Source organism: Actinia tenebrosa, unplaced genomic scaffold, assembly GCF_029948245.1.
Source record: "Actinia tenebrosa isolate PJP-AT-01 unplaced genomic scaffold, QUT_ActTen_1.0 PGA_scaffold4__44_contigs__length_22323623, whole genome shotgun sequence".
Classification (NCBI taxonomy): domain Eukaryota; kingdom Metazoa; phylum Cnidaria; class Anthozoa; order Actiniaria; family Actiniidae; genus Actinia; species Actinia tenebrosa.
The window spans coordinates 18,780,836-18,793,787 of record NW_028292581.1 but is presented as its reverse complement, the minus strand read 5'-3'; the positions used below and the strand labels follow the sequence as shown (position 1 = coordinate 18,793,787).

At 40.9% G+C, this 12,952-nt stretch overlaps 9 non-coding genes across 9 annotated transcripts; 7 read left to right on the top strand and 2 right to left on the bottom strand.

The window, feature by feature from the left end:
- Positions 1-4,918: 4,918 nt before the first annotated feature.
- Positions 4,919-4,991, top strand: Trnak-uuu (transfer RNA lysine (anticodon UUU)). The gene has a single exon. It is a non-coding gene; the product is annotated as a tRNA-Lys (tRNA).
- An 87-nt stretch (positions 4,992-5,078) lies between these two features.
- Trnak-uuu (transfer RNA lysine (anticodon UUU)) lies at positions 5,079-5,151 on the top strand. The gene has a single exon. It is a non-coding gene; the product is annotated as a tRNA-Lys (tRNA).
- Positions 5,152-5,238: 87 nt separating this feature from the next.
- On the top strand, positions 5,239-5,311 carry Trnak-uuu (transfer RNA lysine (anticodon UUU)). Its single transcript has one exon. It is a non-coding gene; the product is annotated as a tRNA-Lys (tRNA).
- Positions 5,312-5,710: 399 nt separating this feature from the next.
- On the top strand, positions 5,711-5,783 carry Trnak-uuu (transfer RNA lysine (anticodon UUU)). Its single transcript has one exon. It is a non-coding gene; the product is annotated as a tRNA-Lys (tRNA).
- A 246-nt stretch (positions 5,784-6,029) lies between these two features.
- Trnak-uuu (transfer RNA lysine (anticodon UUU)) lies at positions 6,030-6,102 on the top strand. Its single transcript has one exon. It is a non-coding gene; the product is annotated as a tRNA-Lys (tRNA).
- Positions 6,103-6,189: 87 nt separating this feature from the next.
- Positions 6,190-6,262, top strand: Trnak-uuu (transfer RNA lysine (anticodon UUU)). Its single transcript has one exon. It is a non-coding gene; the product is annotated as a tRNA-Lys (tRNA).
- Positions 6,263-6,349: 87 nt separating this feature from the next.
- Trnak-uuu (transfer RNA lysine (anticodon UUU)) lies at positions 6,350-6,422 on the top strand. Its single transcript has one exon. It is a non-coding gene; the product is annotated as a tRNA-Lys (tRNA).
- A 5,043-nt stretch (positions 6,423-11,465) lies between these two features.
- Trnak-uuu (transfer RNA lysine (anticodon UUU)) lies at positions 11,466-11,538 on the bottom strand. The gene has a single exon. It is a non-coding gene; the product is annotated as a tRNA-Lys (tRNA).
- Positions 11,539-11,776: 238 nt separating this feature from the next.
- Positions 11,777-11,849, bottom strand: Trnak-uuu (transfer RNA lysine (anticodon UUU)). The gene has a single exon. It is a non-coding gene; the product is annotated as a tRNA-Lys (tRNA).
- Between the last annotated feature and the right edge of the window lie 1,103 nt (positions 11,850-12,952).

The following is a 12,952-nucleotide window of genomic DNA, read 5'->3' as shown; positions in this document are numbered from 1 at the left end:
CAGAACCAGTATTTATAGATAAATTACTGGGCATTAACCAACAACCCGGGGCTACGGCATAGTCCAACCTTGCTTTGGAATTTTGTATGGCTAGTTGGTAACGCTGTACGCCCTTGCTAATATCACCCTCCAAAATCGAACTTTCGAATAAGATCAAGGCTTCGGCTCGCGTCTCTTCTGCGGCGCCCGTATTTCCAATTATATTTGATCGGGTGTTTACTTGGGCTCCAAGGATAGAATACACGTAAGCTTCTATGCTGCGGTTCAAACGGGCAAGGCCGGCTTTGGTTAACCCTTTACCTTCTGGGGGTATGAAATTAAAGTATTGCTTCGTTTGCTCGTCGTTGGTAATCTTAATAATCAGCGGGTTAGCTCCACCATACTTACCACCCTCGTCTTTGAACAGAGGTCCGTCTCTGACTTCCTTAGTGGTCTTGGCATTTGGTTCAAAGAAGGTGCTACTGTCGTGAGTTTCTTTGTGATACCCAGTGTCCCACTGCAACCGCAGCGTATGCACTTCCTTATCACTTAGCTCGTGTCCACCAATCCCCCAATAAGCCCAAATATGCCCCAAGCCATTGTTAGCACCGACAGTACATCTAAAATCCTTCCCTACAACACCGAACTCCTTACAAAGCCTGTTATAGGCCGGAACGTCGTATTTGTTATCTCTAGGATAAAACGTGGCATCTCCTGGCAATGCAGTAACGCCCATCTCATGTAGTATTCTCCTAACCGTGAAGTGAAAATGAAACATAAATATTGAATTCTTCATCAAGTTCGCACTCACACCGCAGCCGCTAGTGGCACACCAAACTGCAAAGTTTAGTTGCTGCGGCCAATAACGCATGTTAGGACCACTTAACCATTCATGAGATTCCTTAGCGGTGGTATGAACAATGGGCACGTTTTTGAAGATATCTCGCACCTTTAACGAAAAGGAATGGTTGTTAGAGATCCGCATGTTCAGCGTTAGGTCCAAGCTTGGGTGTTTATCAAATGAAACTGCGGGTATCGGATAAGTACCGGTACCCAGCAATAATTCCTTTGACCAACCTTGCACGGGTTTAGGCTTAGGATGCTTCAGCTGAGAGTCTATCTGATCGACCAGCGTAGGTTTCAAATCCTCATTGCTGTACATTCTGGAGCCGTTGAAGTAAATCCCATCGGGTCTTCTTTCAAACTTACTAGGGTCTGCATGCGGAAACATCTTCCTAAATGCTCTCCAATTCCAGTAATCTCGATTATCGTGATGTGGCTGCTCCTCAATATCATTCCCAAAAGCGTCGTACATTAGTATATATAATGGATGTTATACCATCAGCACCTAAGTTGTACCCAGATGTTCCCTATACTACACCTAACGAACTAAACGCCGAAAACTTTCGTCTGAATAAAGCGAACTTAATCTTGGCTTACTTGGAAGGGCAAACAAAACACTACGAAAAAGTTAGGAAGAAATACGTTAGAGCCCGGAGTACGCTACATAAGATTTCGATAACTTCAGGATCCATATCTGTTGTGTTAACGGGCTCCGGCGTTGCTACTTCGCTTACTGGGCCGGGAATAATCGTTGGAGTTCCTTTGGCCGCCGTTGGGGCAGCCTGTGGTATTATTTCTGCTGTTGCTACGGGCATTATGAAACAGTTGTCAAGCAAAATATCCAAGCATGACACGACAATAGCTCTATCAAGGGCTAAAGTAAATACAATTACCGATCTTGTCTCAAAGGCTTAGCGTGACAGAAAGATAGACGACGTAGAATTCTCGCTTATTCTGACCGAAGAAGACAAATACGAGAAATTAAAGTCGGACATAAGAAATAAAAAAACAGTCGTAAAAGATCTTTCCGAGGAATCTCGCAAAAAGATCTACCAAGAAGCGAAAGAAGAGCTTCAAAGAAAGCTTGCTCAGTAAATATCGTGACAGGATTCTATTTACATATCGAACGTCAGTCTAGAAATTACGCGTAATATAAATTCAGTGAATTATTACGCGTAATATAAATTCAGTGAATTATTACGCGTAATATAAATTCAGTGAATTATTACGCGTAATATGAATTATTTGGCGAATTATTACGCGTAATATGAATTATTTACATAACCTTATTTGGCAAATTATTACGCGTAATATAAATTCATCGTATGAATTACGCGTAATATGTTATTGTCGCCTCGGAATCCATCCTAACAGGGGGTGGTTGGGGTCAATTTTGTAAAATATTTCGTAAATTACGTCAGGATAATAAGGAATATCCTTATCCAGCCGACAAAACATCCACTCGGCTTTTGTCATATCAGAAACCTCAGGAATAGACTTACCGGTAATTTCAGACAAAATGTAAGAGATGTCTTTGTAATATTTCCCTAGTCTTAATTTTTTTAGCGTTTTCCGTAGACTTTGTGGGGTTGGCTCTTCTAAGTGGTCTATGATTTTCTTCCTTACTTCGTTGTTTAAATATACCGGTCGATAACCTTGGATATGACTCATCCACTCCCTAAAGTATTTTATTCTCTTATAAGGTGTTTTCTTACGACCTCCATTAGCGTAATAGTTGCTCTCTGGTAGCATTTGGTACGGCATTACGAATATTCTTACCACATTCGTAACACTGTGCTGACGTGTCGTCTTCTATTTGCATTTTCTTACCACAACACCAGAAACCCTTGGGCTTGGGTATGTTAACTTTGGATCTTAGGCAAATTATACAGAAGTCATTGGTGAACTTTTTACATTCATGCATATATAAGACAAATATTCCCAACATAGCAGCAACAAATAACGAGACACGGGTTATTCCCGCTGCCGACCCGTTCCTTAGACCGCCTGTAAAACCTGTAAATCTTTGACATTGACCGCGAGTCCCCCTTACTGCCTACGGGTTTGGTACGGGTAAAGTGGTCAAATCGGATATTCGCCTAAAATTCCGTAGAGTTGGCTCGAATAATTCCCGCTGCCGACGCCGTTACGTGGGGGCAGGTAATCCCCGGGCGATTCCGAATGGTGACCGCGAGTCCCCCTTACTGCTGCTCAATGATTGTAAAACATTGTAGTCCCCCACGTCTTCCCTGTGCCTTCATTCAGGGCAACGCCATCATGTCTCCTCCCCGGGGCATGATGGGATTATTAACACAGGAATCCCGATCGCACGAAACAAGGGGTTCCCAAATACACTGATTCCCAAACCAGATTTTGGGACAACTTTTATCAACCTAAATATTTTCCATTATACTATGGTACTCTCTCGTTTCATATATGTCCAATACACACGAAATGAGACGGATCGCCATGAAGAATTGAAGATCCGTCTTGCCGGATGTCATTTCGTGAAAGAACACAGCAAGCCCATTTCAGCGATTCACAAGTAGAGTTGGTCTAGCATTGGGCTTCCTGTGTTATTGATGATCCGTCTAAGCGGAAGTCTGTTCGTTAATAGCGGAGCTCCCCGCTAGCGGAGCACCATACTTAAGAAAAAATGGCAAACCATCGAGTTGATTTTTCATGGCTGGGCTGACGTCTCTTCCGTCCGTGTACACAACACAAGAATCCCGCTTGATGTCAAAGCAAAACTACTCGCGAATGCGGCTCTCAAATTCACAGAAAAAATAACTTTAGGACAAATTATAGACCAACAGCAAATGAAAACAACTTCCATGTAGTTAAAGATGGATCAAGAAGTGTTCTTCAAGAATTTAGGGGTTTTTTTTAGCAAACAATGCGTATATCATTATTTTTTATAACAAGCATTTTTTACGACGAATCGACAAATCAAAGACTTTCTCTCAAAACTCTTAATATTCCTATAGATAGGCTTGATTTATTTTAATGCTGGACGAAAAATAACATGAAGAGCATATTAGAACAAATATTAGTATATTATTCTGCATTAATCATTGTCATTAATGAGATATGGCTGCGCACTCCGACCGGAAACGAATCGAGCAAAAAGTGCTAAGGATGTGCCAGGATCAACCCGGCTCAAACAGGGTGGGTGGGTGGGTGCCACACATAGTTCGGCTATCTTGTTCAACCACGACAAAGTACGCGTCCTTTACTTAGATATCTGTTCCCAACCAATGAGCAACCCCTTCAATCCCCCAGGGACCGGAAAGTACGTGGGAATGCTGTTAATTATAATATAATTGCGGCAGAATATTAATATCCAATGACTTTGAATAGTCATGACCGTTGACGATCTGTCTCACCGGATGTCATTTCGTCAATATGCAGCTCACGATATTCTCATACTCTCCTTCTATTATGTCTCGTTCTATAAATCAAATACACAATATACATATGGTTCGTTATTATGACATGCCTCGTTCTATATAAATTCAAATACAGACTGATCGATCGTATATTACATGCCTCGTTCTTCAAGGCTTTGATACAACTATAGTTATTATGTAATATTGTACAAACCAATAGCTACAATAGATTTTTGATTACTTTTGGCTGGCTCGTGTAGACATGTATTGTTGTAAATTTTTGTTGTGTTTTTTGTTGTAAATGTCTTGTAAGTACTAAATAAAATTGAAGATGTCAATTCAATTTCAAATTTCCATTCTTTATTGGACATAATCTTAACATGGCCTGATTAGCTCAGTATGTAGAGCATCAGACTTTTAATCTGAGGGTCAAGGGTTCGAGTCGCCCTTATCGGGCGTTTCACTTTTTACTTTTGTAATTTTTTTTATTCCAATTTCATTTCAATTCCAGTTTTCCATCCCTTCGTGTATTTCAACTCAACAGGGACTGGTTAGCTCAGTCGGTAGAGCATTAGACCCTCGATCTCAGGGTCAAGAATTCGAGTCCCTTATCGGGCGTTTCATTTCTTAATTTTGTGATAAATTTTAACGGACAATTTCATTTCAGTTCCAATTTTCCATTCTTTCGTATATTTCATCTCAAAAGGGCCTGGTTAGCACAGTCGGTAGAGCATCAGACTTTTAATCTGAGGGTCAAGGGTTCGAGTCCCTTATCGGGCGTTTCATTTTTTACTTTTGCAATATATTTTATTCCAATGTCATTTCAATTCCAATTTTCCATTCTTTTGTATAATTCATCTTAAAAGGGCATGGTTAGCTCAGTCGGTAGAGCATCAGACTTTTAATCTGAGGGTCAAGGGTTCGAGTCCCTTATCGGGCGTTTCAATTTTTACTTTTGTAATATATTTTACTCCAATTTCATTTCAATTCTATTTTTCCATCCCTTCGTGTATTTCAACTCAACTGTGCCTGGTTAGCACAGTCGGTAGAGCATCAGACTTTTAATCTGAGGGTCAAGGGTTCGAGTCCCTTATCGGGCGTTTCATTTTTTACTTTTGTAATTTTTTTTTACTCCAATGTCATTTCAATTCCAGTTTTCCATCCCTTCGTGTATTTCAACTCAACAGGGACTGGTTAGCTCACTCGGTAGAGTATTAGACCCTCGATCTCATGGTCAAGAATTCGAGTCCTTTATCGGGCGTTTCATTTCTTAATTTTGTGATAAATTTTTACGGACAATTTTATTTCAGTTCCAATTTTCCATTCTTTCGTATATTTCATCTTAAAAGGGCATGGTTAGCACAGTCGGTAGAGCATCAGACTTTTAATCTGAGGGTCAAGGGTTCGAGTCCCTTATCGGGCGTTTCATGTTTTACTTCTTATTCCAATGTCATTTCCATTCGAATTTTCCATTCTTTCGTATATTTCATCTCAAAAGGGCCTGGTTAGCTCAGTCGGTAGAGCATCAGACTTTTAATCTGAGGGTCAAGGGTTCGAGTCCCTTATTGGGCGTTTCATTTTTTACTTTTGTAATATATTTTATTCCAATGTCATTTCAATTCCACTTTTTCATTCTTTCGTGTATTTTACTCAAAATTGCCTGGTTAGCTAAGGCGGTAGAGCATCAGACTTTTAATCTGAGGGTCAAGGGTTCGAGTCCCTTATCGGGCGTTTCATGCTTTACTTTTGTAATATATTTTATTCCAATGTCATTTCAATTCCAATTTTCCATTCTTTTGTATATTTCATCTTAAAAGGGCCTGGTTAGCTCAGTCGGTAGAGCATCAGACTTTTAATCTGAGGGTCAAGGGTTCGAGTCCCTTATCGGGCGTTTCATATTTTACTTTTGTAATATATTTTATTCCAATGTCATTTCAATTCCAATTTTCCATTCTTTCGTATATTTCATCTCAAAAGGGCCTGGTTAGCTCAGTCGGTAGAGCATCAGACTTTTAATCTGAGGGTCAAGGGTTCGAGTCCCTTATCGGGCGTTTCATTTTTTACTTTTGTAGTATATTTTATTCCAATGTCATTTCAATTCCAATTTTCCATTCTTTCGTATATTTCATCTCAAAAGGGCCTGGTTAGCTCAGTCGGTAGAGCATCAGACTTTTAATCTGAGGGTCAAGGGTTCGAGTCCCTTATCGGGCGTTTCATTTTTTACTTTTGTAATATATTTTATTCCAATTTCATTTCAGTTCCAGTTGTTTATCCATTCGTGTATTTCATCTGAACAGGGCCACGGTCTTAAATGAATCCTGTATGTGTTTTTTTCGGGTTAAATGTGATATGCAATTTTTGAAGTATTTGTTGAGTCACTGTGGAGGCTGGTTTTGCGATGAGAGGTCCAGATTTGATCGAGAATTATGTCAAATTTACAATCGTTTTTATCATTCTTCGTCCGACATATTGAGTAGCCAGGCTCCTTCTGGATTTGTTTTAGGTATTCATAAGTAGTACTTGTCTTCGAGGCGGCATTTAGAAATTAATTTTGATCTTTTATTGATGAGGAGGCTAGTTTTTTCGGCTTTAATAATGTAAAGCTTTTTTGTTAGGCAGCAGAGATGACACTTTTACAGTCGTTTTTATCATTCTTCGTCCGTCGACATATTGAGTAGCCAGGTTCCTTGCTGGCTTGGAAACAACGCTCTTAGTCACCAGTTTCTATTGAAGACGCACTTTTTTAAACCGAGGGAACCCCGTTTGCAGGCTTGGAGTCAAGGAAGCAAACCGCGCGAGGCTTGGGACAGAAAATTTTTCGCGGGAAATCTTGAAAGTTGTTGTTGGCGCGGATAGTCATGGCATGTTTAATGGACGGTCGAAAAATTATGAAAACGTTTATACAAGCTCAAGTACTAAGGCGATTCTGGACTTGTAAAACCATAACGCAACTATAAGGCGGTCATGACCTAGTTTTGAGTGCAATTGTACGCGATGAGACCAATCTGAAAATGGTAAACTATATCTTGACGTCACATTCACCCTGGAGAACGGATCATACTACCCCTACAGAAAACCAAACGAGCCTCTTTACTTTAACAAAAAATCCAACCACCCACCTAACATAATCAGACAGCTAGCCGCAGCCATCAACCGCAGGATACTCTGACATCTCATGCAACAAAGAAGTATTGAAAAATCCAAACCTACCCATGAAAAGAAGAGATAATTAGCAACAAACTAGTGTGAGCTGTGTCAGTGTTTGTAATGAAACAGTGAGGATAAAAGGGTAAATTTTACAATGTGAAAAGATGAAAAAACTGACATTTCGGACGCTAGTCCTTCGTCGGAGTAAAAAAAATGAAAAAGCACTAATATCCAGCGGATTTACCGAAAACCTTGTAATGATATGCATATTCAGGAGCGTTGAGCATGCGCATTATATACATTAACACGTGGCGACTATATGTGAGTTGTTGTTAAGAATTACAAGGAATAAACACAAGATAGAACCCAACAATATTGCCTCATCACTCCTAACATGGTGTCTGAAGTCTGAGAAAACTTAGACATAGATCACATTACTGATGATGCATCATCCAAGCAGTCGATATTTGCGACAGTCGACGTGAAACTACCCCAACAGAAGCAGCTTCAGACGAAACTCAAAGCCAAAGTCGAAAAAGCGGCTCAACGAACCATCTTGCCAATTAGACTTTATCGTCAAATGTTTCGTGAGAACATCGATATGATAACCACAACCAATTGCCTAAAGGAGGAATCCTCGGAAAATCAAACACCATCTTAACAGCATACGGGGGAACAAGAATTCATTACTATTGTACTGTGAAAATTCCATGTAAGTTCAAGAACGAAGAAACAAGAGCAACCTTCTACGTTACAGATGCCCCTGGAAGTGAAATCCTCGGTTTACCAACATGCCAGAGGCTCAACCTCATCAAATTCAACTACGAAATCAGCAAACAAGTTCAAGAACATGGCACAGACAAAAAGCCCATCGCAGACAAGAAAGACCTGGTCCAGCAATTTCCAGAGTGCTTAGATGGAATCGGAAAATTCGAAGGAGAATATAAGATCACCCTAGACCCAACTATACCACCAGTAGTCCATCCACCAAGAAAGGTACTGCTAGTTATGAGAGATGACATCAAAGCAGAGCTAGAAGAAATAGAAAAAACAACATCATCACAAAAATCAAGGAAGGAGAACCAACAGCATGGGTGAATAGTTTGGTACGAATATGCCTAGATCCAAAAGACTTGAACAGAGCTATCTTACGAGAACACCATGTTACCCCAACATTGGAGGAGCTACTACCCAAACTGAGCGGAGCAAAGACATTCTCCATTGTTGATGCCAAATGTGGATATTGGAATATTGTCTTAGATAAGGAGTCCAGCTATCTAACTACCTTTAATTCTCCCTTCGGACGATACAGGTTCAATAGAATGCCCTTTTGTTTGAAGATATCACAGGATGTGTTTCATACGAAAATCGATCAGACCTTTGAAGGATGTCCCGGTGTGGTAGGAATTGCAGATGATATCGTCGTCTTCGGAAAAACAGAAGAAGACCATGACAACAACATGTACGGAATGATCCAGCAATGCAAAGAAACAGGACTCAAAATAAACCCCGACAAATGCGTGATCAAGCAAAAGGAATTAAAATTCTACGGCATCATTTGTGTCCAAGAAGGAGTCCGCCCAGATGCAGACAAAGTCTCAGCAATGAAGCAGATGAAACCACCATCAAACAGACAAGAGTTACAAACCTTCTTAGGTCTTGCTAACTACATGGGCCCATTCATCTCAAACCTGAGCAGCCACACAGCGCCTCTGCGAGAACTCCTCAAGGAAAAGAACGAATTCAAGTGGAGCTCTTCACACTAAGCGTCTTTCGATAACGTAAAAGATAGCATCAGTGAAGAGACAACCCAGACCTACTTCAACACTGCAAAAGAAACAACCTTACAGGTCGATGCGTCGCTAAAAGGCATCGGGGCTGTCCTCCTCCAAGACAACAAACCTGTTGCTTTTGCCAGCAAAGCTCTTACGGAGACAGAATCCAGATATGTAAGTATTGAACGACAACTTTTAGCAGTTGTTTTTAGCCGTTGGTTGTGAACGATTTCACACATGCATCTATGATCGCAGCGTAACTGTCCAGACAGACCATAAGCCATTGGAAAGTATCCATCTAAAACACCTAATGGCCGCTCCTCCAAGACTTCAACAAATGCTACTTAGGCTGCAGTCCTACAACATAACCATACAATACAAACCGGGAAGAGAAATGGAGCTTGCTGACGCATTTTCCAGACTTTCTCCAGAAGAGAAAGGACCAATCCCTGATCTTAATGTAGAAATTCACCAGATCATCCCGCAGTTCAGCAAATCCTTCATAGAGAGAATTGCGAAGAACACCACCTCTGATGCCAAACTGATTGCACTCAAGGAACAGGTCTACGTCGGATGGCCCCAAAAGAAAGAACAAGTGCCACAGATAATAAGGGACTATCGGACATATAGAGACAAAATAGCCATCGAAGAAGGAGTCCTGCTGAAAGGTCACCGCAGAAATGCAAGCCGACATTCTGAGAAAACTCCATGAGACCCATCAAGGTACAGAAAAGACCAGACACCGCGCAAGAGCATTCGTCTACTGGAGGGGTATGAACAAGGACATTGAGCAGGTAACATGCCAGGAGTTACAGGACAACCAACGCAAGGAACCATTAAACCCAACCGAATCTCCGCCTAGAGCATGGCATACAGTTGGAACATATTTATTCCAACTCTACGGGTCAGACTACCTCCTGATAGCTGACTACTACTCAAAGTACAATTTTGTCATGAAGATACCAAAGGGACAAAGCACCAGTAGGACTGTAGTCTTACTCCTGAAACAGATATTCAGCGAGCAAGGTGTTCCCCAAGTCGTGAGATCTGATAATGGGCCCCAGTACGATGGTCAATCCTTCAGAGATTTCGCAGAGGAATACGGATTTCGACACGTCACAAGTTTCCCTAATTTTCCGCAAAGCAACGGATTCATAGAATCACAAGTGAAGACAGTATAGACCATCCTCAAGAAAGCACAACAGGCCAATACTGACCCGTACATGGCACTGCTTTGTCTGAGAACCACACCCATAGACAACAAATTGCCCTCACCGGCTGAACTTCTCCTTGGGCGACCCATACAAGACAACCTTCCAAGAAAGATCCAAAGAGATAACACGAGCGACAAAGTGTTCGAAGAGCTTTAACATAGACAACAAGAACCAAAACATTATTATGACAGAGGTTCCAGGCCGCTTCCAGAGCTCCACGCCGGTCATGTCAACATTCAGGAACCTACAACCCTCAAGTGGACACCTGCTGTAGTAAAGGAAAACATTCCAAGTCTTCCTCGATCATACACGATAACAACGCCTGAAGGAATAGACCTGAGACGCAATCGCCATCATATAAGAGAAGCACCTCTTCCGACCAAGCTCGAGGATACCTATTCCCAGCAGGATTCACCAAACGAGAACGTCTCAACTCCTAAAGAGGGTCACAGCACCACAAGAAGTGGGCGAACTCTACGACCACCAGTTCGTTACGGATTCGAAGAATGTTGAACCAAGGATGCAAGAACATTAAGGAACAATATACGTAGAACATTTTAAGTTACTGTTACTGTTCATTATTAGCATGGTAGCATGGGTGGCGTTCGCGGCTAACGCGTCGTCTTTCACCGCTGTGAGTCCAACGGGTCGGGTCGCTGGTTCGAGCCCTGCGGTCGCAACATGTCTCTCCTATGCTACGAGGTTTTTCTCCTGGTTCTCCGGCTTCCTCCCTCCGTAAAAATCAACATGTGAGTTGAGTGTTGTATGTTGTAAATATAGAATGTAGTGGTAGTGCGTGTGGATGGAACCTCACGGAAAAGCCCCGTATAGGGAGTGGTGGTTGTAAAATATTATTGTATATTATTATAAGATAAAGGGGGATGTGATGTTATGCATATTCAGGAGCGTTGAGCATGTGCATTATGTGTTACGTGGCGACTAGATGTGAAAGAATTGTTGTCAAGAATGTTGAGATGAAATACACGAAGGGATGGAAAAATAGTCTGATCTACCGACTGAGCTAACCAGGCCCTGTTGAGATGAAATACACGAAGGGATGGAAAAATAGAATTGAAATGAAATTGGAGTAAAATATTTTACAAAAGTAAAAAATGAAACGCCCGATAAGGGACTCGAACCCTTGACCCTCAGATTAAAAGTCTGATTCTCTACCGACTGAGCTAACCAGGCCATGTTGAGATGAAATACACGAAGGGATGGAAAAATAGAATTGAAATGAAATTGGAGTAAAATATTTTACAAAAATAAAAAGGGTAAAAAGAGTCGAACCCTTGACTCTTAGATTAAAAGTCTAATGCTCTACCAACTGAGCTAACCAGGCCCTGTCGAGGTGAAACACTTGAAGGGATGGAAAAATAGAATTGAAATGAAATTGGAGTAAAATACATTACAGAAGTAAAAAGGGAAACGCCCGATAAGGGACTCGAACCCTTGACCCTCAGATTAAAAGTCTGATGCTCTACCGACTGAGCTAACCAGGCCCTGTTGAGATGAAATGCACGAAGTGATGGAAAAATATAATTGAAATGAAATTGGAGTAAAATATTTTACAAAAGTTATTAAATTATTATTATTATTAAATCATTATTAAGCACCAGAAAGAATGAAAATTTGAAATTGAATTGGCATCTTCAATTTTATTTAGTACTTACAAGACCATTTACAAGACATTTAAAACAATACATGTCTACACGAGCCTGCCACAAAGTATTCACAAATATATGTAAGCTAATGGTTTGTACAATATTGCATATACCTATAGAGCGTTTTCACTCACGAGAGAAGGCAGCCATAAACAATAGAAACTTTCTGCACAGTATTTGCAGAATAATAGAGTTCAATTCCCGGAGGATAGAAAATGTATTGTTTTGGTACTCCATAATGGGCGCTGTGACGTCACGTAAAATTGCTCTATAGTTGTATAAAAGCCTTAAAGAACGCCGCATGTCATAATAACGAACGATCAGTCTGTATTTGACTTTATATAGAACGAGGCATGTCATAATAACGATCGATCAAGTCTGTATTTGACTTCATATAGAACGAGGCATGTCATAATAACGAACCATATGTATATTGTGTATTTGATTTATAGAACGAGACTTAATAGAAGGAGAGTATGAGGATATCGTGAGCTGCATATTGACGAAATGACATCCGGTGAGACAGATCGTCAACGGTCATGACTATTTGTGAAAACACGTCACAATCCGTCACGATCAGTCATGATATCAAAGGGGGCCTCACTGACCACAGGAAACCCAATGTAAACGATAACGTGCATCCCTGTTGATTTGCATATTAACGAAATGACCTCCGGTTAGACGGTTCGTCAATACCACAGGAAGCCCAATGCTAGACCAACTCTAGTTGTGAATCGCTGAAATGGACTTCGTGTTGTATTTCACAAAATGACATCAGGTTAGACGGATCGTCAGTAATTAACCCCCCCCCCCTACCTCGTATAGCATAGTAGCAAGGGGAGGGGTGGTCTTGGGAATGAGAAAATACTTTAGGGGATGAAAGGAATGGAATGTGTGATGTGGGGGTCAAAGTACGAATACACTGAATTCCAGATATTCTC